This window comes from Rhipicephalus microplus, chromosome 4 (assembly GCF_043290135.1).
Source record: "Rhipicephalus microplus isolate Deutch F79 chromosome 4, USDA_Rmic, whole genome shotgun sequence".
Taxonomy (NCBI): Eukaryota; Metazoa; Arthropoda; class Arachnida; order Ixodida; family Ixodidae; genus Rhipicephalus; species Rhipicephalus microplus.
The window spans coordinates 128,385,774-128,413,297 of record NC_134703.1 but is presented as its reverse complement, the minus strand read 5'-3'; the positions used below and the strand labels follow the sequence as shown (position 1 = coordinate 128,413,297).

The 27,524-nt window shown below is 47.8% G+C and overlaps 1 long non-coding RNA gene across 5 annotated transcripts in view; it reads left to right on the top strand.

Moving 5' to 3' along the window:
• LOC142814606 (uncharacterized) overlaps positions 1–27,524 on the top strand; it is a 402,191-nt gene that overhangs the window by 305,799 nt on the left and 68,868 nt on the right. The window lies entirely within an intron of this gene.

Below are 27,524 nucleotides of genomic sequence, written 5' to 3'. Positions count from 1 at the left end.
GTGCGTGGCCTGCTGTCGCGAATTTATTACTGGTCAAAAAAGTTTTCTCGCGGCTTATCTCGCGGCTTCTCCGACCTCGCGAACAAGCCGCCGCGCATATGAAGCCCCCCAGACAGTCGCTACGAGGCACACACGTTCTTGAGATTACGGATTGCACGTTTCGGGTGTATTTTTTGCTTCCGAGTCTCTCTCGTATTCCACCCCGCCGTCGTACACGTCACTGACGAATATGATATACAGCCGTTGTTGGCGCTGTGTCATATGTATTAATGAGGCAGGGTTTCTCCCCGCTGAGAAGCATTGCACGGGGCCGCATTCGTGGTTCCTCGTTACGGCCGCTATTTCGGCAACGATATCGCGCTTCGCGAGGAACTCGAAAGCTGGCCGCCGTCTCGCGCGGCCAGGCGCCGGTGGTGATCCGGTGGTAATACCTCCCGAGTGGACGTGAATTAAATTCAAATCTTTGCCGGCTTGAGCGTCTTTCCTACTGGTCGATCGAGCGTTGTCCAGTCGTTCACCTCGTACTGCAGCGTTTTTTTTTTCATGTATAATATTTTTCTCTTCTTGAGCTGTTAAAACATGAGAATACTTGACCATAATCCGCTCCATTCATTCTGGTTGTAGCTTGAGGTTTGCCCAAGTTCGTTAGGAAGTTTGTCTTTTTTTTTATTCAGTGTTGGTTTATTGATCACTGTAGTTTTCAAACTGCCAGAGTCATTAAGATGATTGATTTTAAGGCCGATTGCAATAGGTGACATCATACGTCATATTGTAAGCCCCATACAGCTGATTCATTGACTGAGACGGAATTGGGGATGTGTCATACTTTGACCACATGACCTGTGCCTTGTGCCTGTGCAGTGATGAGTGCTGTGGTAACCGCAACACTGGCAGAGAGGCTTGATGTAGGCATTGCTTTAGAGCAGTGGCAGTGGACACTGCGGCACTGCAGCAGAGTGTTGCAAGCGTTTTGTTGTCTAAGTCATAGTACTATCGCCTCAGTGGTTTCTTCTACCCACTAAAGGAATGGTGTGAGGGCATAGAAGGAGAATTGAGAGGGCTGACCTAAGGACGCAGATAAAAAGATAACATGAAAATTGATGTTATGGAGGCATATCCTGCATTCTTCATTTTTGTAACGATGTCGCGAACACCAACATAATGATAATTATATCTGAACGTTCTTAACTGCACCGGCTGTTCATTCAGTGATTTTGGTCCATTGGTGGTGTCTGGGAAATATATACATAGTGTGCACTTGAAGAAATGCTGGACAGGGCTAAATTTATATACCGTCTGAATAACCACGCCTCCCACATGTTGTAACAGACGTTTTGTTAAACATTCCATGTCCGCAATGGTATTTTTTTCATGACCAGGACATAAAAAGCAAGACAGTATACAGTGAGCCCTCCGCAACTGGCCTTTGCTGATCACGCTGTCAGTACTATAGATTTGATATTTCTTATTGCTGTGGAGAATAATTGGCCTCTGACCACGCAGACAGATGATATCGTCGACTGATAGACACAGGGATGGGGAAAAGCTCCCAGGCCGCTGTTCCATTGCCATATGGCAGTGTGCGGTGGGAGAACTTTTGGTCACGCCCTTACATATCCCGCCTTGCCTCATCTTGGACTTCGCGGAGCCAAAGTCCTTCAATGCTAAAATTGCTGATGAACTCTCCGCTATGTGTTGCAAATCGAAGTGCAAAGCGAAAAAAAAAACTGTCAGCCTTACTTTTTTTCACTACCACTGGCAACAACGGTTCTGCAAATGCCCTTTTGCGTCACACAATGGAAAGTTGAACAAGGCCGTTCCATAGCGGCAGAAATTCAGCTCCCCGGCGCTTCAAAGCGCTGAGGAGGGAAGGGGGAAGAGGGCAGTTTGGTGCAATGAAAATCAGAGTGTATTTGTCTATCGTAGTTCTGGTTAACGTTACTTAACTCGCAGCATCATATGTACCAACTGTCCCTTCAGGACACGCCTCTGCAATTTTAGTTTTCTCGTTTGTTGAACTTCCCCACCTACGTTTCGCTTCGGAACTACGCAGAACACTCGTGTAAAACGAATACGTTGTTCTATAATGGAGGAATGTTGAATGCCAATTGCTCAAGCATTTCATATATAAACGACGATGGTGACTTCCCTGCATGTTAGCGTGTTGTGCGGTCAAGCCTATGTTTATCCACCTTTCCTTGCAACAGCAGGCCAGCTGAGGGTCTTTTCAAACGTTCTTTATTTTCGCGAAGCTGTCGCATTCACACTGGCGATACGTTTGAGGTAATCGCACGTGTATTTTTCGCAATGCGACTCCCATTAAAGTATTTCCGATGCGCGCTTCCGTAAACAACTGGTGCTCGTGAGCAAATGCACACGGAAAGGAATATCCAAACAAACTAAAAAAGAGAAGGTAGAGAAAGATACTTGAAAGCGGGGTGGCACCCTTCATGGCCCCTACTCAGGAAATTCAGGGTCACTCTCTAGATCACTTTGAGCGCTCGGTCTTGAGTTTGTTTTTCCTTTCTAACTCACACTTTTTTCAGCGCAGCAGTGAAAGGACCGCACGAAAAGATGCAAATAAAATTAAAAAAAAGCGAAGCGAAGAGAAAATGGCTTGGAGCTGGTCTTACTCAGCTACGATGACCTGCCAGAAACCTGGAAACGCTTACGGTCCTCCGCCCGCAAATCCACGTCGCGTCTCTGTATACTAGTCGTCGCCGCAGCGCGGCGCTGCGCTCGCCGTGAGACAACTTCGGTGTGAACGCGCAGGAAGCGCCAGCAAGTGGCGGAGCTCTCGGGGGAAAAAAAAGCCAAGGTTCGGTCCAACATTAAAAGTCGATTAGGGCCAGCTCACAGGTCGGCGACACAGTGCGTTGCCAATGAAGCCTCATGCGTGTAGGCGCTGCTGCAGGAAGGAGCGCCAGCGCCGCTGTCGGGGTAGCGCGACGAACGATCTCCGCGCTTCAGGCGGCGTTGTCGAGAAGCTGACGTCGTATGCGCAGACGTCGCTAAGCTTACCCCGTAGATTAGAGAGACACAGAGACTCGACCGCTCGAACTGATCCTTGCTTCTGCTTTCTCGCACGCATTCGTTGCTGTCACGATGCACGCCGAAGGGTATATTGCATGGTTTGTCGTAAATGCATCCGAATGTCACCTATAGACTGTTCTCTCTCCCCCGTTCGCTTCTCTCTCCTCGTTTCCCGAACAGAGCTCGCAGGCAGGGTTGAGGTGCGGCCGCTTATTTTGTTTTGCCCCGGCGGGACGACTTTGAGATCATTTGCGCGCGAGTGCGCGCCGGGTTTTCATGCGCCGATGCGCCGATCGTAATTACAGACTCCGCGTGCCGGGGAGAAAGGAAGAAAGTAAAAAAAAAAGGGCGCTGCGGTAGTGGGGCTCGTGTGGCAAGCTTTGGCGTGGGAGCTTGTAGTTGTCGGCTCGTCGCGTTTGGTTGGTTCCCGAGACGTGCATTCTCTTTGTTCACTACGCGTGTTTACTACACCCAGTCCACATAACGCGCATGAGTTGAATGCCTGTTTAACAGAGAGCGTGCTGTTTCCCAAAGGAGCATATCCGCTTCTTGATGATAGCTTTGAGAAACTCTCCACTGCTGTGACACTGCAGTGAATTGATTGTCGGAGACGAGACGTTGCGTAATGTATACACGCATGAATGCACGTCAGTGTCGCCGTATATACAATGTGGTATACGCATTAAAAAAAAAAAAAACTTTCGATGAATGCTTAACGTGACCACGATCAGGCCCGTTCTCTTGTACTTCGTGTCGTTTTTTTTTTTTTCTGAGCTATGATTGCTGCGCGACACATTGAGTTGACAATGCGGTGTTGAGCCAAACAAGGACTTTTGTCGTTTAGCGTATCGTAACTTCCTAGTTGTCAAATCTCCAGCAAAGGCGAACGACGTAATAAATGAGCGCTATGAATGCAGGTTGATAGCGTTTTAAATAAGTGAGCACAGAGCGCACTGTGTATACGTATCGCACGTGCCTACCAAAGAAACCGGAAGGTGAAGCTCTTCCCTTGACAAACACCAACTGCTGGATTTGTCACTCAATCAAAGAGGCATATTTCTGTCACTTACTGATTGGCTCAGTTTAGGATTTGTTTTTGAAAGAAATATATTTTCTTGGTGCGTAGGGAACGTTTGAGAAAGAAGACAGACAGAACAGAGCTCACACTTACAACTGTTTTATTGCATAGATGGCGGGAATATATATATATATACAGTCAAGAGGGTGATGAGATGACAGCTAGAAAAAAGAAACGAATGATATGGCTTATGCTCCAGACCATCTTATTACAATGTTGAAATAAAAATTAACTGTATTCATTTTCCTACAGCTTGACGGACGGTGCACTTACACACTCAGTTCCTGCTTTGCGAAACAAAAACACTTAATGTATTTCAATGACAATGAGTATACAAGTATCGTTTCAGTCAAATTTTCTTTTCGAAATTGGAATAAGATGGTATGGAGCATGTGCCATCATTTGTTTCTTTTTTTTTCTGTGTGTCATCTCCTCGCCCTCTTGAATGTGTCTGCCCCGCCACGGTGGTCTAGAGTGGCTAAGGCACTCGGCTGCTGACCCGCAGGTCGCGGGATCGAATCCTGGCTGCGGCGGCTGCATTTCCGATGGAGGCGGAAATGATGTGGGCCCGTGTGCTCATATTTGGGTGCACGTTGAAGATTTCGAGGTGGTCGAAATTTCCGGAGCCCTCCACTACGGCGTCTCTCATAATCATGTGGTGGTTTTGTGACGTTAAACCCCACGTATCAATCAATTGAGTATGTATATATATTCACGCCATCTGTGCATTAAAATGGTTGGAAGTGTGCGCTCTATCCTATCTGTCTTTCTGAAACGTTCCCAGCGCACTAGGAAAGTATATTTCTGTCAAAAACGCAATACCAATCAGCCCAAGTAGCCACTCTTTTTCAGGTTAAGCGTTTCGATAGTGGTATGTGGGGTTTAATGTCCCAACACAATTGTATGATTACGAGAGACGCCGTAGTGGAGGGCTTCGGAAAATTTTGACCACCTGGGACTCTTTAACGTGCACACAAATCTGAGCACACGAGACTACAGCATTTTCGCCTCAATCAAAAGTGAAGCCGCCGCGGGCGGGATTTGATCCCGCGACCTGCAGCAGCCGAGTACCTTAGCTAATAGACAACCGCGGCGGGGCAGCTATAGGCAGTTCAGCATGGCAAACATAAATGTCGCCAAGTTTTATCCGTGCACTTCTGTGTGTAGCAGAATGTGTACCTATAGTTTTCCTATGTATATGTAGTTTCCTGATGATACTGCTGCATTATGCATAAATCCTACTGACATGCCTTGTTGATTGGCTCGGTGCGTTCCGAATGGCGTAACAAGTCTAATCAGAAAACGTTTGTCGGATAGAGAAAGATGGCAAAAGAATAGCTTCGTTCGGTTCAAGGGTTGGTTCCTCAGCGTCGCTGAATACCTGTTAACGCCGCCTGTTACACACTGAATGGTTTACTTCTACTGACATTCATATGCGCTTGATTATGTTATGAAGTGAGTCAATGCTGTTTAGTAGTCTCTCTCGCATTGTTACTCAAACAGCAGCCTTATCGAGGAGAGCTCTTTCCCAATTGGGAAGTTCGTAGCGCCCAATTGAGAACTTGTTGAAAGTGGTTGAAATAATGTGTTCGAAATCAGGTCCGAAGTATGTTTCAATTACAGGCAGTTGTGCAAGTATCACTTCTGTAGTGGAAGAAAGCGCTTTGTCTGTGCCCCCTTCTTAGCTAATTCACGTGTGAAGTTCTTAACCAAACTAACAGCCAGCCAGCGAGCATGGATGTCAATTATTCAGTTGTATGTCGGCTGACACCATTGTGGAGCACCGAAATAGCCGCTGAAAACTTTCGTGCCGTCCACAGTGGCACAGCTTATGCGCAGTTCGATGTAGAGGAAAGCACATGAGCACTATCGACCGTGCCTTTTCGGGTTTATTATTACACGTGCATCGCGCGCGCCGAGGTTTGTTTTCTAGCGCACGTCAGGAAAGGTAAATGCGCTGGCTGGCGACTAAGAGCTGCCATCGTACCGGAGCTCCGTCCGAAAAGTGGCGGCGGTAATTTGGATCTGTCTATATGGACGCTCGCCAACTGCCGAAAATATCATCCGAGGCACGCGAGCTGCGTAAACACACAAGGTGTGGAGATATGCACACGTAAAGGCAGTCCCGCGCTTGCTTTGTACGGTATGCTGCGCTGCGTTCCCGGAGACAACAGCACGCCAACCGGCGTGCTTGTCTGCCCACCTGCTTGTTTGTTTGCTTTCTGCCGCGGACACTCGAATCGCTGGCTTTATTTGCGTGACGTGCCAACACAAAACGGCGCAAGAGCGCCAGAAAGATAGGACGGAGGGTTTGGTTGGACGGACAGCTATATAGCAATAGCGGCAGGTCCGGTCACCTTGCACGGCTTATACGCGCGCTGCATGCTTGTTTCGCTCGTGCATGGGCAATGCGAGCCAGTCCAGAAGCGTTGGAGCGAGGGACGGGCCGCGATTACACGTCAGTCGCCGGCGGCGGCGCGCTGCAGTCATAGCTACGGGCGATGCGGTCTCTTCTTCTTCGTGCTTCCTATAGTGAGGACTATAAGAACACGGTCGCCCCAGACGTGGCAGAGAGGAAGAAGAAAAAGCATACGTTCTAAAGATAAGAAGTGCTGGATGTTAGGGGGGGGGGTACGTCTGGAGGGGGGGGGGCTGCGCAAAAAAATGTAATTATGAAGAGAGAAGAGACGCGCTGCCGACGGTGGGCGAGACAGGAAGGGGGGAAAACGAAGGAGCGCTGGAGCAGAAAGAACTCGGGCTGCCGCCGCTCTAGGAAACGCTTGGGAGAGATAGCGACCGAAGAAAAGCAAGAGAAAAGAGAGAAAAAAAAGCAGAGCGAGAGAGTGAGATAGACGAAAAGAACTAAAGACGTATAGAACAGAATCGAAAAGAAACAACGAGAAACAAAACAAAAAAAAAATAAATGCGGGGAAAAAAGACCGAAGGGGGGCCTGAAAAGAGTGTGCCGCGCGCCAACCGGCTCGCCTTGCCTGCCGCCAATGATGAAACTGGACGAACACAATTATGGTAACTCCATGAATCATTTATCATCGGTGGAGGATCTTGGCCGCCGCTGCAGGCTGCAGCGTATGCGCGTTTCTCTGCTGCCGCCTTCTCCGTTCGCTTGTCCTTTCTCTCGTTGGGGTGGATCACTGGTTTTCCGCCGTCTGCTGTAGATGCTGAGGCCAACTTGTATCCTCTCCACTCTCTCGCTCATTCTCTCACGCACAGGCAGACTTTCAGTCCCTCCGGTATTCTGGTCGCTTGTTCCCTCCCCTTTCCCGTGTCGCTTTTGTTTTTACTTCCTCCGTTCAGCGCAAGGTGGCAGCACTGACGTTTTCGTGTACTTGCTTGTCCCCTACACGCAGCGAAGCACCGCCTGGAGTCTGGCCCTTAACTATATACTACGTCCTGCACTTAGTACGCCGCGACCGCAGCGTCTTGACGCTAACTAGACGTTCCGTGCCACCTACGGCGGACAGTGCCACCTGGTCGTGGTGCTAACGAACTACCGCCAGGTTTGAAGCTCAAGAATAAGAAAAAAAAAAACGTGCCTCGAATAGGCGTGACGCGGCAGGTGCGCTGCATCTCGTGATGAATCATGTTGAGGCGTTCACTCAGTCTTGTAACATTTAGCCGCAGGGCAATGCTGATGTGCATTCACGAGAACGAGCGTTTCGACACTCGAAATGTTATCAATGTGTCTCGGCCTCAGGCTTGCCTCATCGATCTGCTGTGTATAAACCTAACGCTTTATTTATCACTTATAACCATCACTTATCATGGTTATGAGCGAATTAGTATGTTTGTTCGGTTCTTGTGAATGGTCTCTCAATCGTGTGCCTTCATTTGGTTTTCTCGTATAGTGATCCATGACGCCTACAATGACAAGCGTCAGGTTCTGTAACTGAAAGTTACATGTCGAGTATGGATACCCCGAAATTCGAGCAAGGACGGGGCGAAAAACATCGTTGGAAAGTGAAAACTTTACCAACGCATGCGTCACTAAGTGAAATGTCAAGCATAAATATAATGTCTTATCTCGCTTATCCACCCGAATTTCCGAGTAATTGCAGTGTTTGATATCAACTTAATACATTTGACTCCTTAAATAATCTTTGGACTTTTTCAGAGCTGCGCTGTTTTTGTTTGTTTATTCTAACCACTCCTGCAATGTCTCAAACATGAGACAGCAGTATCTGTAAATAAAATAAATAAAACTGTTGCTGTCTTCTAGCTTGCTCAAAGTTGTTATAACCACATTTTTTTTCTGGTTCTTAGTCAATCATAAGCTTTTATTATTCATCGACGTCTAGTACGGTACAGATTTTATCTGTTTCGACGCTCATACATAATCACTTAAGTAAAAGATATTTCATGCAAGCAAGTGTATACCAGCCCACAGAAAGCGTCCTCTTTCGCCCCCCCCCCCCAACAAACAAACAAACAAACACGCGCGTATATAACGACCTGTCTGGGTCTCGCAGACTTCGACTTGTGCGGGGGAAAATATATATAAAAAACGAAAAGAAAGCAATAAAGAAAGAACTCAGCCCTTGTTTGAACGAGGAACGTGATTCCATATTTGTGTGTAGAGCTAGCGGGAGGTAGAATATAGGGAGACGGGGAGGGGTGAATTGCCTCTTCGCAGTGCAACTGCTGTCGGCGCCATGCAGCGCTCGCTCAGCAAGTACACTGGTAATGGCACATGACAGCAACAAACCCGGGTATACGGGGCGCACTGAACGGTTTCGGTTGGGTATATATGCGGGCACATAATTTCTCGCCGGCGAATGCGCTTCTTTGTGGGGGCGCATGTATTTTTTGTGTCGCGAGGTAGACACACGAGTAAATAAATAAACGAAGAAAAAAAATAAAGAAATACGAAGATGCAACAGGAATCATAACTATATAAGCGAAGCGAGCGTATACAGTGCGCCACGACGCGTCACCAAGTAGAGAATGTAGGGTAACGGGGGCCGCTATTTTTCACTAGATGGCGGCGCGTGTATACTCGTCGGTGTTTCGTGGAAAAAAAAAAGGGGGGGGGGGGGGGAGTCTGATTTGACTATGGCGTGCCTTTTGTAGGGACTCGCTCGCTTTTTACTGCTGCTGCTGCTGCTGCCCTCTCTCGAAGAAGACGACGACGACGACTCAAGCCAACTGTGCATGCTACCTCGAGAGGTTCGAACCCGTGATGCAAGCCGTGCATGCAGCGGTTGCAACTTGCCGGCCGAGCTTGTAAAGGCCGCAGCCTGTGTGTGTGCAAGCGGAGCCAAGGCGAGGCACGTATGAGGCGTGTTTTTTGTTTTTTTTTTCTTACGCGGCTAAGGAAACGTGTAAATGCCACGGAACAAATAAATACTCACTTTGCATTGGCCGGAAAGGAGACGCGAAAAGAGTGCTGGCCCAAAATATTACGCTGGTGCTGAAAGCAATCGATTGCCCGTGGGCGCTGGTGTGGAACGTTGCCACTTTCTCCCTCTCTCACTATCTTTTCCACTCGTGTGTTCCTATACAGGCTTTCACTTTACTAGTTCCTCCGATGCTCTCTCGTTCCGCCCTGCTAGAGCTGACTATGGGTATAGAAACAAAAGTTATTAAATGGGAAAAAAAAGGATAGGGACCTGGGGGTTCGGAGGCTGCGTGCAAGGGCCAAACGAAGGCGCTCCCACAAAATCTCGCGTGTACACAAAAAAATAAGAAAAGTACAGGCTAATAAAGACAGGAGCTGCTGTGAAGCTTCCGTGTTGTGTGTACGCAAGATCTTCACCCCGCGGTGTATCCGCGGCCGCTGATTCTTTGTGAGGGCGTAACGGTTTTCCCGTGGTCGTTGTTTGCGGTGGTATTAATCTCGAACTTCCTTCTTTTTCCCTTCTTTTATATTGTCTCTCATTTCTTTGTTTTGCTGTAGGAAACGGGGCTGTAGACTATGTCAGTGGGCCCAGTCATGAGCCTGCACCTCGAAACGATGGCGTGGGGGTGCACACAGACAACCACTGCGTTAACTCGCTCCATGGATCTCGCGTGACCCAAGGACGGAGCAATTTGTCTTTCGTAAACCGTGCTGCGTGGTTTGTTTTTCACGAACGTATAGATTGTTAGCACCGTAATTCCAAAGTACTGTCTCGTATCTAAAAAAAAAATTGTATCTGCAGCAATATACAGTTTTGTTGTTGGTCACGAATAGCACGTCTAGAAATGTTTATCTGACTTGCTGCTAAATTATTGAACTAAACAATAGTGATAGATTGTCAATAACGTAGTTCGCCGAAATGCTTTTAAATGAAGGTTTTGACTCCCGTATAAAAGAAACTCCACGGTGAAATTCGCGATAATTTTGCTTTGCTTTAATGAGCGCTTCGGGCGATAGGTGTAACGTTAGCGACGGATGTGTGGTTGAATGCAAAGCGTGCATCAACACACATGTATCGCATACAACGTATTGCACGAACTGTTGGCCGTGACTTGGACTTGTGCGTGCATTGTCGAATAGGAACGACGCGTAAAAGTCGGCAAATACTGGGAAAAGCTGCTATATGGAATCCATGACGGAAAACTTGGGTAACTAGGTGTTTTTGAGCCGAGACTATATGTACACTTTCAGTGGGTCACTTAGCAAATATCAGCAAAGCAACTAAAATGTTTTCTGCTGTTGTTGTTTTTTTGTAATTATTAGGAAAGCACGTACTCTCTTATCTGGACTAGTAACCCCTTTCATAATTGTAAAACTAGATTTCTCGCGAGGCTGTGATGCACTTATCCGAGCTAATGGCGGCTAGTCCCTTTGTAAAAAGAAATAGTTCAAGCTCCGTTTTATTGCGCTATGATGCAGAAAATGTAGACTCAGCTCTGTTGACGTAAACACGCATAATAAACAAGCCGCAGCACGCGCGGCTCCTCGTCTCCACTTAGACGACAGGTGGCTCTATTAGGAGAATATGCAGCACAGGGAAGCGCACTTGCGGATTTTGAAGAAGGTCGATCTGTTGGGTTAGGGGTGACTTACCCATGGAGAGGCTTGTTCCTAGAGCTCAGATATCGAGAGTTCTGACTTTTCAGAACCCAAGATTCACCGTGAAAAAGAAAAAGGGAAAGAAAAAGTCAGCTTGCTAAATTAAGCAGCGGGCGGGCCTATCAAGCCAGCGAAGTGCCCCGCCTACCCGCTCCCGTACCCCCCCCCCCCCCCCACCCTCATTTTTTTTTTCAATAAACGTTTTGATATATATAAGTGTGACTCACTTCCATTTATATGCAAATGAGCCCCTTACGCCAACGGTATTCTGATAACGTTTGTGACGTCTGTTGCCAACAAAAACCAGATTTGTTTAAATTACAGATACCGTAGAGTCTGCTGCAAAATCCATTACATAATTTCTGGTATTCGTGTGCGCTAGAAACATGTCCGTTCGCCCACAATCGAAATCATGGATAGTTCATATAGGCTTGGCCAGCTTCGTCGCTATGGATTTGAAGGAGCTTTGCGGGCTAGCCAACTTCTTGTTTTCGACAAATTATTGCGTTGCAAAAACAAGAATTTTCGCTATGCATGCATGTTGAAGTATGGTTGTTTTGGTCATCATGCAGTGCCTTCAGCTTACTCCTGAAATATTTTTTTCCTTGATGAGTTAGTTTTCCCAATGGCATCAATACAATCAATACACACTACACAAATTAGTGCAGCTGACTTCTCGCCAAGAAGTCTAAAAGAAAGCACCGAAGAATAAACAATGTGCTTAAGCGCATACGGCAAGCCTTTCCAAACAATCGCCGGTTATTTATGTTGTCCCTAAAAGGAAAAGTGTAGATTGATTGCACTTTTCCAGCCCACTAACATATGGAGCAGAAACGCGGAGGATAATAGAGAAAGGCCAGATAGTATGAAGTACATAATTTGCAATGGATCTGAAAATGATAGGCGTGTGATTACAATATAGAAATCCAGAATTGTGGTTCAAAGAACAAAACCAAAGACAGCCGACATTCTTGCTCGCATTGAGTGAAAGTTTTAACACAGACTGGCCAAGTAATGCTCAGAACAGATGCATAGCCAATGGACAGTTAGGACAACAGAACGGATACTGCGGTATTGGATACACAGGTAAGGTGGTGAAAATACGTTCGCAGGCGTTCAATAAAATACGCTCGCTAAACTCGTCGCAAATTGCAAGATCAGTGGGAGAGGCCTTTCCCTACAGTGCATGGGCATGTAGTAAAAGACGAAGTTGAAGATTATGCTGTCATTAAGAAAAGTTTAATTGCTCTGGAATTTTGCCTATAAAGGTACATCCTAATTAAGTCTCAAAACAAAACATGAAGAACGTACTTGTTCACTATCGTGCGCGGAAGCCATCTAGATCGACATTCTACCCCTCCTCATATCCGGACGATACCAGCGGCGTAGCTTCATTTGACAACGTGTCTGCGGAACAGCCAAGGGTCATACGTGGCAATTTCATCCATACAGTGTTTTTGTGCAATGAACTGTTGGGCAGGTAGCCAAAGGCTAGTGTGGACCCGTAATAGCTGCAAATGGTCGCAGTTGAACGAGATATCGGCGCAAATTTTTCAACACTTACCTGCTAGCGCTGCCGACGAGGTAAAGGCGTAAATCCACAGCCGAAAACGTCCCACGTCCAGCAACTTCTGTGGCCGATGCGCTCGAAGTCGTCTGTGCGCATGAACTCTGCGCCTGAAGCAAGCCTAACTAACCCCGCCAAGAACGACCAATCACATCCGCGTTCAAGCAGAGGGTGTCTATCAGTCCTCTGAATCCGGGGCCACACATGCTACATCCCAAACACGTCTCAAAAAAACGTGCGTGACAGTGGGAGGGGAAAAAAAACGAAACGCGCTTAAAACCGGGTGAAAAGACGCTTCTTCGTGTGTTGCAGGCTCATGTCTGCTTGTTTATTACCTTGTTTTTATTTATCTTTGCGCCCTTTCCATATCCCCTACTAGCATTCCGCGGTGAACTCTTGGGGTGGCCGCTGTGCCGGAAAGGATTGAAAAAGTGTCGCTCCTTGTACGAGTGAGGCTCATTTCTAAAAGCTCCTGGCCTCGGCAAGCGAACCAGCCTGAGACACGTGGTGGTCGCGCGATGCGCCACCCGTCAGTGCCATCAACAACCTCTGTAGTAGAGGCGCGCCACGGGGGTGAATTCCATTGTCGAAAAAACCGGGGCATCGTCGAAAAAAAAAAAAACGCAGGCTTCCTCTGAGTGTTGCACCGTCCCGTCTTCCGAACCAAGTGTCTATTTCTTTACTCGCTCTGCCCATATCTCCCAAACCGTGGTGTAAAGTTGGAAAGCTTTTTTTCTTTTTCTTCCTTGTCCGTTGAACATTTGTCAAAGGGTTTGAAAAAGAATCGAGCTGCAGTCCCGACAGCAGTTGTACGGTGAATGTTGTGCTCAAGCAAGCGCAGAAAACAAACAAACAAACAAACAAACAGGTAAACAAACAAACCATCAAAGGCGTAGCGAATATAAGCAGACTAGACGTCCGCCTGTTTTTTTTTTGTTGTTTCTTTTTTGATGGAAATAAAAAAAAACTAGATAGACTGACAGACATTCTTGCGTTAAAAGATGGGTGCACATTTTCGAAACTTCCAGAAAAATTAAGACTTATAAGCCTCGCATAAAAATACCGCATATCCGCGCGTATGTCGGAGGTGAACGAGCTCTATAGCAAGGACAGCATGCTAAGAAGTGATGCGTGGGCAGCTGACGAGCTGTAGGGTGCATCCTCCCTGAGTTATCCTTCATCATCTTGACGCCGACGTTTGCATCTTCCCTCTCGTTTGCACGTTCCGTGGACTCGTCCGCTTGCTTACTTTAGCAAAAAAAAAAAAAAAAGAGGAAAAGGAGAAATTTCGGGTTCCCTGGGTTCGCGCCTGGCCGTCAGGTCTTCAGACTCGGGTGATCCTATTCGTGACGTGCCTGAAAGTGCTAGAAAGACCAAGAAGTGATAAGAACAACAAAAAAACATTAATAAAAAGAGAAGGTCCGACTATGAGAATAACAGATGGCGTTGATGACGTGGTACTAGCCCGAAAGAGGTTTCACCGTTTGTTTCTGTTTTTCCTGCCTCATTCGGGGGAGGGAGTTGGCGACCTCCCTAGTACGTTGTACCTGCATAGGTGTCTGCCTTCATTTCCTTCTTCACCGCCGCCTCTAAAAAGCAGGCAGGACAGGTGTCATAACTCATAAAAAAAGCCGCGTATACTTGTACAGGCGTGTGTATACCTGGACGCCGCGGGATGCTACTCCGTGCGCGAGCAAGGGCGCACCCTGACACGTAGGCGTCCGAGGATGGCCCTTCCGATGCCGCAGAAGCCTAGCAAGCCGGACGGCGACTCTCTGCCGCGCACAAGATAGAAAAGCAAGGCGAAAGGATGAAGAATTACGTCCGAAAGGTGGTTCGACTACGACGCCGATTCGTCACGTAGCAGCTCCAGGATCGGCCTGTCGCACCCATGGGGCGACGGCACCCAAGAGTCGGCCGCCACCGTCGTGCGATTCTCTCTATGTCCAGGGTGGTCAAGGCGCCGATCTTCTTAGCGCGAAGCCAAAAAAAAAAAAAAAGGAGGGAAAGGAGCCGGGTACCGTCAGGGACCCATCCTTTATTTTTTTTCCGCTACAGCTCTAAACACTTTTCAGATGCGGCGCTTTTGGAATGGCCCCGTAAGAGACCAGGGTCCCGGCTGTCGATGAGAAATGCCGGACTCGCGAGGGTCCCGGTGTAGAGAGGCGGGAGGCGAGCAGCTTGCGCGCATGAAAACGCGCCGCGTTGTATAAGCTGTGCGACTGGTTCGTTCCGCCGCTGGAAAGGGGAGGGGGGTGCTCTCCCACCGCGAGTCTAGCATGCAGGGGCGAACCTGTGCCCCCGACGCCGCCGCCATGATGATTGATGACGCGCGAGAAACTGCTCTTCCCAATGGGAGCCGAAAAAAAAAGAAAAAAAAGAGTGGACACCACGTTTTCTGATTGGACTCCGCTGAGCGAACTAGTCGTCGTCTCAGGTCCAGCCAGCGAGCCTGGTTCTGGACGAGGTCGGCGGTTGTGTAATGTGCAGCCCGCGCTCAATGTGACTTGCAACGGTGGACCGTGTGGCCGCAGGTGTTCAAGGGTTAATCTTGGCTTCAGCCTGCCCTTATAGTACCGCAACTACATATCATTTTCTTGTGTGGAATCATCCCCAAGTGAGATAACATTGTTTAGCTGTTAAAACAACGGCTATAGTAAAAGTCATAAGCGAATTCTGAGCTTGTGAGGCCACCCGCTCCCGTGTCGCAAGTTATATTTTACGGGACTACATTCACGGTGTCGCGAATTGCTGCATCTGCATTTCGGACCCGGGACACAGTCGAGGAACCGGTCTTCGATGACCCGACCCTCGAAGACCCGCTCCTGTGCTGCTGGGCTTTTGAGACGCTGCGTGCTCCTGCGTGTTTTAGTGCTGACGGGCCGTTTGGTTGGTTAGCGCGGTTTAACGTATATTAAAATGAACCAGGAAGGGGTTTAACGTATACTGAAACGGGATGTCGTACTGGAAGGCCACGGATTACTCCGACCACCTAGAGTTCTTGGACGTGCACGGGCATTGCACAATACACGAGATTGTATTATAGAGTTTCGCATCCCTCGAAATTCAATCACAGGGGCCGGGATCTGACCCGTGTTTCTCGGTTTAGCAGCCGATCACTGTAACCACTGAGCCAGGGCGGCCGCCTATAGAATAGCGTCGACATTGATCTATATATGCAGCTCGTGTTGAGGCCGCCGCCGCAATTGCTTATTATTACGAAGCAACAATACGTCAAAGGAGCCGTGAATAATATTTTTCTTATTTGAGAAACAGTGACGCCAGAATGATATGACTGGCATTGTGGAAATTCCTTTGAAGCTGCTTCAATTTGCGGGTGAGTGTCATCTCAGTTTAGCGCTGCGGGTGCAACAGAGGCCGTGCTTGATGCTGCAGGGCCTTCCTGCGGCGCTCCACCGTCTCTTTGGCGTGCGTTTATAAGGTGATGCACTACGGGAATGCAGCCAAACAGCTTCGACAGTTTCTTACACAAGCATTCCTGATATATAGAAATCGTGGATGATCGCACCCCATTATTTTCTTCTAATCTCTGTACATACATGTTGCCCCCTATACTTTTTGTTTGGAGCGTATTGGATAGAAAGCGCGGAAATTGTCGTAGGGGCCGGTTACAATGGGAAATTGAACGCGTCATTTATCCGACGCTTAATGTTCAGTATTCATTATAAAAGGGGATGTAAAGAGTGTGACGTTTATATATATTTGACGTATATACATACGGCAACTGGTGTCGCTTCCTCCGCATACAGTGAACATAGAGGAATGGCGGAGGTAACGATAGTGTTATCCAGGGGTGTGTCTCACTACTATAAGTGAAAAGTAAAGAAAAACAAACATACAATACATTTAAATCCTCGGAGCAGCTAGTAATAAAGAACAAAAAACATTGAGTCACGAACAAAAGATATGAGGATGCTGTATATACTATAGAAGGTGCAGAGCTTCTTCTGGAGGTATACACACTCGCTCGCTGGATTTTGTGCCGACTGGTTGTGCCCCCGCGATCTCCGACAACAGCGCAGCTCTGACCGACTGGCTAGCCCTACGCCATCTCCTGACACCGACAAGAGCTCTCGCCGAGTGGTGCCCCTTCCTCGCACTCCTGCGACTGCGTCCATCATTCCTATCCTCTCCTTACTTCCGTATCTGGCTGTCCCTGCGTCTCGCTCTTTCTATATCTATAACTTTTAATCCTATCCTTTTATCCCGTCCATACCCCCATCCCTCGTGAGCTACTGTGGAGGTGTCCTCCCCTTGAGAGATAGTTATGGGGCTCACTTTTCTCTTCTTTTCATTTACGAATCACTTCTCCCCCTTTTGGTGGTACCATCTTGACCCCTGAGAAACGATTATCAAAAGCTTTTGCCACTCGAAAACTGTGCACTATACTCATTTCTCAAAGGAAAGATGCAGCTTAGATATCACTCACGCCGGCTTCGTATTGTGACAAAGTGTATATTCTTGGTCAAAAAGCATCCCGTCGACTTTCGCCTTCTAACGCCCTTCAACGACCAGGTGGCGGCTGTCATCAAAACGTGCAACTTTGGCCCTACTTCAGTAGTTTAATTTCTGCTATGACAGTAAAATTCGTGACAATCTTGAAAACACTTTCTTGTGCTGATGACTTTGTAGCAACACTCACGCACGTGACGTTCTCATGATTTTGTATATATAGACGCAAATAATTCTTCGTTTTACGCCTAATTTTGTTGTAGAATTAAGTGTTTGACTCTGCAGGGCTGGTTTACTCAACTAACTCCGTCTTTTTTTTTCCCGTATGAACACACTCCGTTGTAAAGCGAAGAGGGAAACAACTATATACTGAGAAGAACAGCGCGAGAGGCGTAGAGACGAATGTCCTCAGAGACAAAAGGACGAAGCCGCGGCGCTCATTAGGGGGCATTTACGATATTCGACGGGCTATACGCCGCACTGCTCGCTCTCTGCCCCCCCCCCCCCCCCCCCCTGCGCTCGTCCGTACGACCAGAAGCCTGTGGGGCAGCGTGCCGGACGACTGATTTATGCGACTCCCGCGGCCGTGCCGCCCGCACCGCGCCATTATGCCCGGCGCCGAGGGCGCACTCCGTGGCGGTGTATGGGAGCGCGGGTCCGTATATTATATATACACGCGACCTACGTGTGTGGCTATGTGTGTGTTCGGACGGTCACTGACAAGTTCCCGACATCTGCATGTGTGGTAGCAGCGTCTGCCTGTTTTCGAGAAGTATACGTTCCGTTGTTTTAAAGTCGCGCTGGCAGGCAGTCGCGCTAAGGAAAACATTGAGGGAGAGAGAGAAAGGCAAAGGGGAAAAAAAAACAGAGAGGTTAACCGGAGGAAGACACCGGTTTGCTACCGTCTGTTTGGTAATGGGAAAAACTTGGTATGAAAGAATGAAATGGAAGAAGAAGAGTTTGTGAAATTATAGGGAAAAAAAGTTGTGACTGGGGCACTTTGCGAGTATGCAACAATGACCGTGAACGGTCACAGTTTGTCTCTCAGTCCGCTTTCGCGCAGAAACCGCAATAACGCCCTCAGAGTAAAGGAGGTGGCAAAGTGGAATTCATGGTATTGAATAATACTTGGTAGTGCCGGCTATAGAAGGCTAGCGCTGTGTTGTGTTAAGTGTGCCTTTGTTCTGAGGCCGCATGCGCTAACATTAAGTAAAATTCCCCGCCGTGGTGGTCTAGTGAATAAGGTACTCGGCTGCTGACCCGCAGGTCGCGCAATCGAATGCCGGCTGCGGCGGCTGCATTTTCGATGGAGGCGAAATTGCTGCAAGTCCGTGTGCTAAAATTTGATTGCACGTTAAAGAGCCCGAGGTGGTCGAAAGTTCCGGAGCCCTGCAATACGGTGTCTCTCATATTCATATGGTGGTTTTAGGACGTTACACCCCACATATCAATGAATATAAAGTGAAATAATTTATGGGATTTTACGTCCCAAAGCCACGATATCATAATAGGAAACGCCGTAGTGAATTGTTGCGAAAATTTCGACCACTTTTGGGTTCTTTAACGTGCACCTACATCCAAGTATACAAGGGCCAGCAGCGTTTTGGCCTCCATTGAAAATGCGGTCGCTGTGACCAGGATTACATCCCTTGACTATGGTTCAGCACTCGAGCGCCTTAACCGCTATATATAGTACTATAAATAGTGGTAGCGATCCACCACGGTGGTCTATAGACCACCATGGTGGATCGCGTGGTGTGTGTGTGTGTGTGTGTGTGTGTGTGTGTGTGTGTGTGTGTGTGTGTGTGTGTGTGTGGTGTGTGTGTGTGTGTGTGTGTGGTTTTTGTTCTCAGCGCAACCGTCTGCACTTAATTTGAAAACTTTACAATTCCTAATTTTGTTAGTTAATGTTGTGTACTTTTGTCAGCTGTGGTATTCTGCTGCCGCCAACGCCACTGCTTTATGTATATGGGGTGAGAACTTAGTAAAGTGGTTAGTCGCTTTTATTCTCACCCGTACTTCAACTATGTATTGGTGGAAATAAACCATGATTTTTATTATTAGATTTAGACATGTGGGATCAACCATTCGTTACTGACTGAATAAGGCGCGTGATGAACCAGAGCGAGAAAACTAGATTGGAATGAAGGGGTCTATACTACACACATGATACAAAACGCCACAGCTGCTTCGCTTAAGTTCGCGAATGAAATGCGTTATACGTATAGGCTGGCTGGGATAATTGTCTTATAAACCATTCCTTATCACGCGAGTTTTCACTGCAATTTCTTTTTTATCCTGGCGCAAACGAATTTTACCAGTACACACAGTTTGCGGAAACGTCTACGTCTCCGTTAGTCGGGCAAACCTTAGCCTTACAATCACCAAAAGGGTTTCGTAAGAGATTATAAATTTGTGATGTGATTATCCTATTGTTTGAATATAATCGGTCAGTTCTTCCTCGACAGCGGTCTTCTGCATGCAGTGTAAATATATCTAAACCGACTGACCATCTACACTGATATATATATATATATATATATATATATATATATATATATATATATATATATATATATATATATATATATTATCAAAATGTAACTTACTTAGCATTTCTTTGCGTGGCAGTTGCATTGAGTCATGACTCCAAATACAGCCAGCGTTTATCAATTCGCAAGACAACATTCGACGATAGGTTGCCGTTCTTCTTTGGAAAATAACGACAGACATTCCGGGTCATCAGCCCATAGCCGTGTCCAATGACACATGTGAGGAGAGCGTATACATTCACCACATTGAGGTCAGTCCGATAATCAACGCGCGCATAGTGTGCTGCGCTAGCCATTGGTGCCTCACAAGGGAAACATCAAACAAACAACTCGAGGAAAAGGCGCGAGATCAGTCATCATCGTGTGGCTTATCTGTACAGCGTTCGCTCACTGCAGGCACAGAGGCATACGTGAGCGTTCGTTCGATGTACCGGCGGTGATTCGATACCTGCCTGGGTGTGGGAGGAAATTTGCTTCGAGAAAAATAATTGCCTCCCCCCCCCCCCCCTACACCGAGGCCTTCGTCTTTCCTCAGTCCGGGCTTTCCTTGTCCGACCATCGATAACCGATTGAATAAGATCGAAAAGAACAATGCACGCCTTCAGGCGCGGCCACGCAGAGCTCCTATAGCACGACCTCGCCTCCTTGTGCTCCGTGCGATATCAGCCACGACCTTCGGTGAAGGAGAGGCCGAGGAACTCTGCCGCGAGTCAATTCCAGAGCAGTACCACGACCGCCACAGCGTTCCATCCGTGAGTGAGCATGCGTGCGTACACGTCGTCGTGTCCCGCATCGAAAAACGTGGACGACGGAGCGTGCGCATATTCATGAACCCTTCCCGCGACGAAAGAAGAGCGCGATGGCAATCGAGTCTCGCTCGACCCCGTGTAGCCGTGCGGCCGCCGTCAAAATGCCACGTCCGTCCGTGTCGAAGCGGGGAGGAACCGCGGGCACCTCTGGTGGGACCCCTCGAACCTGCAGCCCGAACGGCACCGACGCACGCACAAGCGCAAGTCCAGACTGCGTGTAACCTCAGCGAGAAATTAGAGACGAGGGAAGGGGAAGGCAGCCCGGCACGGCAGTGGTGATCCCGACGTCGCTAATGGGCCGTAATTGCCCACGAACAACACAGACGGTCGGCTTGGCCACAGCGTGGTCCGTTGTTCTGCAAGAAAGGCCGGCGGCTGAGTTCTTCGTACGCTCGCTCGCCGACGAAGGACGATCCTGCAGGATGGGCGGGAGCTCACGCCGCGGGCACAGCAGCAGCGGCCCGCCGAGACTGGCCAGACTAATGATAGTCTCCCGAAACAGAAACGGGCGCCACAATTATACCAGCAGCGGAGCGCTGTCGTGCGATGAAGAAGAAGGCGCTCTGCGCCGTGGTGAGACGGACACCTGCCCGCGGTAGAACAAAGAAGCGTGAGGCGCCTGTCAAGCGACTCGGTCGCACGCAATGCCAAGGAGAAAAAGAAGACATCCGCGGGACATGCAATGACGAGGAAGGATGATGCCATGTATGCTGGACCACAGAAATGAATAGACACGTGCCACCCATCCTTGAAGGAGGAGGGGGGTGAAGTGGGCAACGCGGAATCATGCTTCGATTGGCCCGTGCTACTAGTTGCGATTCCGCCAATGCTTGCTTCTCCTTCTTTTCGCTTTATATGAATATACATTTAAGTCTTTGCATGGCTGACGGTGTTCTACTATAGTCGTAGCACAGCTTGCGTGCGGAAAGAAACCAAAAGAAGCAAGAAACAAAAAGAGATAATTAAGGAACAGGGATGACAGGGTGCATGGCCTCTTGATGACGGTTCCATCTTCGGCCGGCGTCGGTCTCGTCCTCTCTCCAATTGACCCTAGATGGCGCTGTAAGACCTGCCGCATCCTTGCGATGAACCTGCGTGCGTGGAACGAATACACTTGTTTTGAGAATGTGGGAATCGTGTGTACACTACACAGCTCCGCGTTGAACAAGCTCATACAGAAGTTGCTCAATAGCTTAGCGTCTGCTTGGAAAAGCTAGATGACGAATGGACACACGCTCTTTAATAACACACTAATTGTCCGTCACCAGAAGGAACAGTTGCAATGAATATCTAAGTACTCACTAATAATGAATGTCTTATTCGCAGAGGTACACCCGTGAGCAAGATTACTGACTTATTCCGTGTTTGTGAACAGGGTATATGTGCTGTCGGCATACATGGCGCTTGTATAGCGACGTTGCGATGGGGAGGCCCCCCGACGCACTATGCTCTGAAGAAGCTTTCAAGCTGCTGCGCTAGTGGTATAAAGTGATTATATATGACGGTGGCAGCGAGATCGGGCCGGTCGGAGCTAACGCGCCGCAACGTTGCTACAATTAGCGCCTGAGCATGTCGACGGCGCCGGCTCCTGTTTACAAACATGGAATAGAACTATATGGACTATATGGACTAATAGGACTATATGGACTATATGGAAATCGTTGCCTACGTCGTCGGGCCATCTCCAGTTGAGAGAGAGAGAGAGCGTTACTCTGACGGAATTTGTCCGAGAAATGCTCTCGATAGCTGATGATTCGCATACGGTGTAATGATGATTATACATACGGTATAAGAATATACGGAGGCATTGGTCCGTATGCCTTTTCGCACCGGTGTGCATACGAGTTCGTTCCAAGATGCTCCGTATCAGTCACGTATTCATCGATGAACTATCCAGTAAATTACTTACCTGTTTTTTTTTTTTAACTCGCCATAGGTACTGCACACGTTTGTTTAGAGCAGCGCCGGATAGTTGTAAAAACAAGAATGCTGCCATTTTAAGGACTAAGATGTATGTGTGTATAAAGCACCACGTTACCATTTGGCGCAGTTTCTGCCGAGAAAGAGAAGCGGTAAAAGGGAGACGCGTTAACCTGGAGCACGTCCGGTTTGTGGCCATGCACGTATACATGGAAAGATTTTTGTCGATGGTCCGACAAATACGAAGCGCCTCACCAGTGTCACCGGCACAGTTCATATATCTTACACACGTATGCAGAGCGCGTCAGCAATAGCCGCTCCCGCTCATGTATATTAAACGTCAGTATGTATACAGTTTCCTATCTGGAAACCTGCGTGTGTACATCCTTAGACAAAAAAGAAAAAAAACACGTGGATATGCGAGCTTTCTTGGGCAACGTACGAATTTCCAAGGCTGAGTCGCGCGTTGTTAATCCCCCCCGCGTACTTCCGTCACGCTAGCAGGACCGTCCTCCTTCGCGCCCGGGCAACACGGCAACAACACACGATCCTGTGCCAACCAGCGCGCATGCGCAGTCGTCCATTTTGATTCTCCAACAGATACATATATAAAGCAGCCCAAGGTGCTCTGTGCGGTCCAGCGCGGGTCGAGGGGCGAACGAATAGCTATACGGCAATCGATGCCTCATTCACGCCTGTCTATCCCATTTGGGGGGCTTTGCAGCTCCCCTTTTATATATATTTATACGGCCGCACGTTCGATCGTCCCACTTGTCTTGCGTGTATGCGCTGGGCGACGCTGCGTGTCCCACGAGTGCCGCAGCAGCCGCCGTCCTCATGTATATATGGCATCGCCGTATGTGTCGGCGTGGACACAGCGGTCTTTCTGGGGCCGGCTTCCTCTTTGTAGCAGCGTCTTCTCTTTATTCATTCGATGGCGGCGCCTGAGCGGCCAAGCGCTTAACCTCAGCGCGGACGCGTGCGTCTTTGCTCTTTGGCCGCGCGTTAAACGCTCGTACGTGGTCTGGAGCGTTAAGTTGAGAGCGCGCGCTGTGTATGCTGCCTGGAAAGCGGCTTTGATGACACCCGAACACCGGGTATTGGCGCGAAAAAAAGTTTATACGCTTTCCCCGGCTGATGAGCGTCCGAGAAAATTCCAGGGAAGAAAAAAGGGAAAGCAATGAGAAAAGCAAAAGCCTGCTTCGTTATGATGACCTTAATCGTATAATGTAGAGCTTTATGCGAACATTTCTTCATTCACTGACAGTTAATTTTCAAGTGACGGTATAGTAGCAAGAAAAAAATGGAGAGCCTCCTGTATACGTTCGTATTCCAGATTTAAGTTATGCACGATATATTCAACTGCGCATCGACAGTCATTCCATTTCATGCAGCACAATATAACAGTGGGACAATATATAACGTCACTTGTCTGTATGTGACCGCCAACGATCTTCGCAGCAATGACTATTATTTGACAGTGTTCGCGGCATCTCATTTTCTGTGCCGAAATAGTACAACCGAGTTGTTGTTGTTTTTTTATCAAAAGAGATGGTTTTCGACTATCTAAGGTATAGAATAATAGCTGTAATTATCACTTATATTGGCACAGAGCTCGGTAATTAGAGCTATTCGTTCTTCAGTACTTGTACGTGCCTGAATGTCTTCATTAATTAACTGCCCAGCCTCAAGAATGGGTCAAAGTCTCTCAAACAAAACGTTCCTGCATGCTTGCGAAGTTTTCACGAATATATTTCCAGATTCCTTATTTAGAGATGTGTCTACTAGTATATATATAAAAGCTTCGTATGCACTCGTGGAAAGACAGCTTGCTAAATTGCGTGTAGAGTGAGTTGTGTAGAAACTTGGCGATTTGAAACGACGTATTGGAATACACGTCATATCGAGGAACTTGCCTACGTCTAAGTGTTGTTTTTTTCTCACTTTTTTTGCAAACTATGGTCTATATACTGCGCTCCTGGTGACGTAAACAAGGAATATGCAGGTGTGCCGATTTCGGCCGTTGTCTCACCAACGTCGGCATACTTAAGTTTAATTAACTGTGCGTACGTCACTTGGCTTGCATACAACATTATGTCTTCTTCAAGGCAGGAAGAAGGCAAGACCATTTGCCGTAACGTTGGCTGTATACCTGCAAGCCGCTTCACAGAGATGTTAAATCTCATGTGTCTGCGTTACACGTTATAGTGACACAGGAAAGTGCGACCGGATAACACTTATTGAAAAACAAATATGTATACATAGCTCGAAGAGTTCCTTATGCATTCTCCGAAGACGATTCGAAGGCTGAGAGTCCACCTTCTGATACTGATCCTCCCCCGCTTAACGAGCTTCTGCACTGCCTCGAAGATCGGAGGCAATGCCTCTGTGATCGGCCCACACTCAACCGTCACAACTCTTGGCAGTCTGTGTCTTGATGCTGACGTCATATGGTGACATCATCACGGGGTGATTTTTTTTATCACTCATCTTGATGTCGATGCCGCCGACGGGCAGTTGTTGCGCCTGATGAGGCATGCAGTGCTCTCGGCTTAATAGTACAACGGCTGCGCGCGAAATGACACGAGCATGTCGGCAAACTGTTTTACATGGATCGAGAGCGAGCCTCAAATTCTTATCTCACTCGTATTTTTTTGCTCATTGCTTATGCTTTTCGAAAGTAAACCGCTGTGTGGTCGCTCTCTCACGAGAACTATAGACTCCGTTGCATGGGATGTCCACAACCGCTATACAGTGGGCGTAATACGCTGCCGGTGTATCGTGAGGATTTTCAGCCGGGGCGAAATCAAAATGCATCTCGAAGCGAACATGTGATACATTTTTTAAGCTGCTCAAACAACAAGCCGGGAACCTTATGAATATATACCGCGCGCTTGGCGCCGAGTGGCCCCAAAATAACTGCGAGAGACGGTTGCATTTCTCGCCATAGCCACGGCCGAGCAATGCATATTCGTAAGCCGAGAGTGTACGGGGCACATTCATTCTCGAGTCGGCCATGCGCATGCACGCATTCGTCCTCGCCGCGTAAAACCACGCCGTGCGTTTATATACGACAGCCCGCACTGGGCGAATGCGTGGCGTGCCCCTCATATATTCCTGCATATATATGGGGATCTTTTCTTCATGCGTGGTAATTTTAATTTTAAATAACCTTCCGCCACAGGCGCGAGCCGTGGTGCATTCGGCGCTCAACAACACCGAAACAAACGAAAGTGATTTGTTTGTTTCGTGGCAGGAAACTATAGAGGCGAGCATGCTCGATATAGATACTCTGTGAGACTTGGCTAACGTGTTAGCATGTAGGCACCGACAAAAGCTGGCCAATCCTATATAGCCGGCTGGCTGTGACAACATTCAGCAACGCCTCGTATGTGGGCATGTGCTTATGTATACTCCCTGCTGGGAACAGCCCGCTGTCGCATACGCGATGGAAGAGGGAGAAAGGCTCCTCATTCGGCTCGCACCTTACCGTATGGCGCATGCGTGGATAATGTACTAGTATATACGAGTAGAGTAGATACAAGTACATGTAAAACGGGGCATCTCATTTTACGAGTACATGCTGTTTGTGTGCGTGCATACAAGGGTGTACGTAGAGGCAAGAGCAAGCATAAGATTAAATATGGAAATAACCTTCGCTTTGGCATCACTTGGTACTTGCATGTGTAATGCATTGTACAATATGAACCGACTGTTTGACGGAAGACCCCGAACAGAAAACTTCCCAGCTGCGGCGTATTCGTACACAGGGTATCCCACGTAATTTTAGCCAGAGTTCAAAAATATGCTGGAACACGTAATTACGACGCGACCGAATGCATGTTTCTAACCGTTGCGTGGAGTTAGTCAGACTATTTTTTGTGTTCTCAAATATTGTTTATTTCGACCTGTTTAATTAGCTGACTTTTGAAAGAACGAAGATGGATAAAAAAGTTCAATGAGAAAGTTGTTGATCGGTTTGCGAAACGTCCAAATAGATAATTTTGAACTTTATATCTGTTAGGTATTAGTGTCTTTATGCTAATTACGAATGCCCGCGAAATACAAAAATACCACGTGACAAACCCACTCGCGCGTCAATACGCATGGTGAATCTAGTGCTCCCTAACGTTCCGCGTACGAACGACATAGTATTTGCCAGATTGTGCTGTTTCGGCAGGGCCGCAGCAAAGGTGGTGGCTTCACGATGAACACGTTTTGCTATCGGTCACAAAAACGATTACCGCTGTGATTGCTTATCGCTGTCATGATTGATTGATATGTGGGGTTTAGCGTCCCAAAGTCACCATATGATTATGAGAGACGCTGTAGTGGAGGACTCCGGAAATTTCGACCACCTAGGGTTCTTTAACGTGCGCCCTATATAATCTGAGCACACGGGCCTACAACATTTCCGCCTCCATCGGAAATGCAGCCGCCGCAGCCGGGATTCGATCCCACGACCTGCGGGTCAGCAGCCGAGTACCTTAGCCACTAGACAACCGCAGCGGGGCTCGCTGTCATGAACCGGTGCGAGGGAAGCGCGTTGTTCGTACGCGGAACGTTAGGGAGCACTAGAATCATCATGCACACTGACGCGTGAATGCGTTTGTCGCGGGGTATTTTTTTTGTATTTCGCGGGCATTTGTAGTTAGCAGAAAAACACTGATACCTAACAGACATAAAGTTCAAAATTATATATTTGGACGTTTTCCAAACCGATCTTCTACTTTATCTTTTTAATTTTTTATTCATATTCGTTCCATCAAAAGTTAGTTGATTAAACAGATCTAATTAAACATTATGTGAGAACACAAAAAGTAGTCTAACTTCAGGCAACGGTGAGCAACATGTATGCGGTCGCGTCGTAATTACGTGTTCCGGCATATTTTTAAACTCTGGCGAAAGTTACGTGGGACACCCTGTATATAGTTTGCATGGTTTACAGGAACCCAAACTCTGAATTCATTGGTTACTCGCACGCTATCTGGTGTGGAATTATATGTATTATATAGGGAAGGGCATTGCTCAGAGACATTGCTGTGCGCCTCAGAGGAATCGCCATCGACTTGAGCTC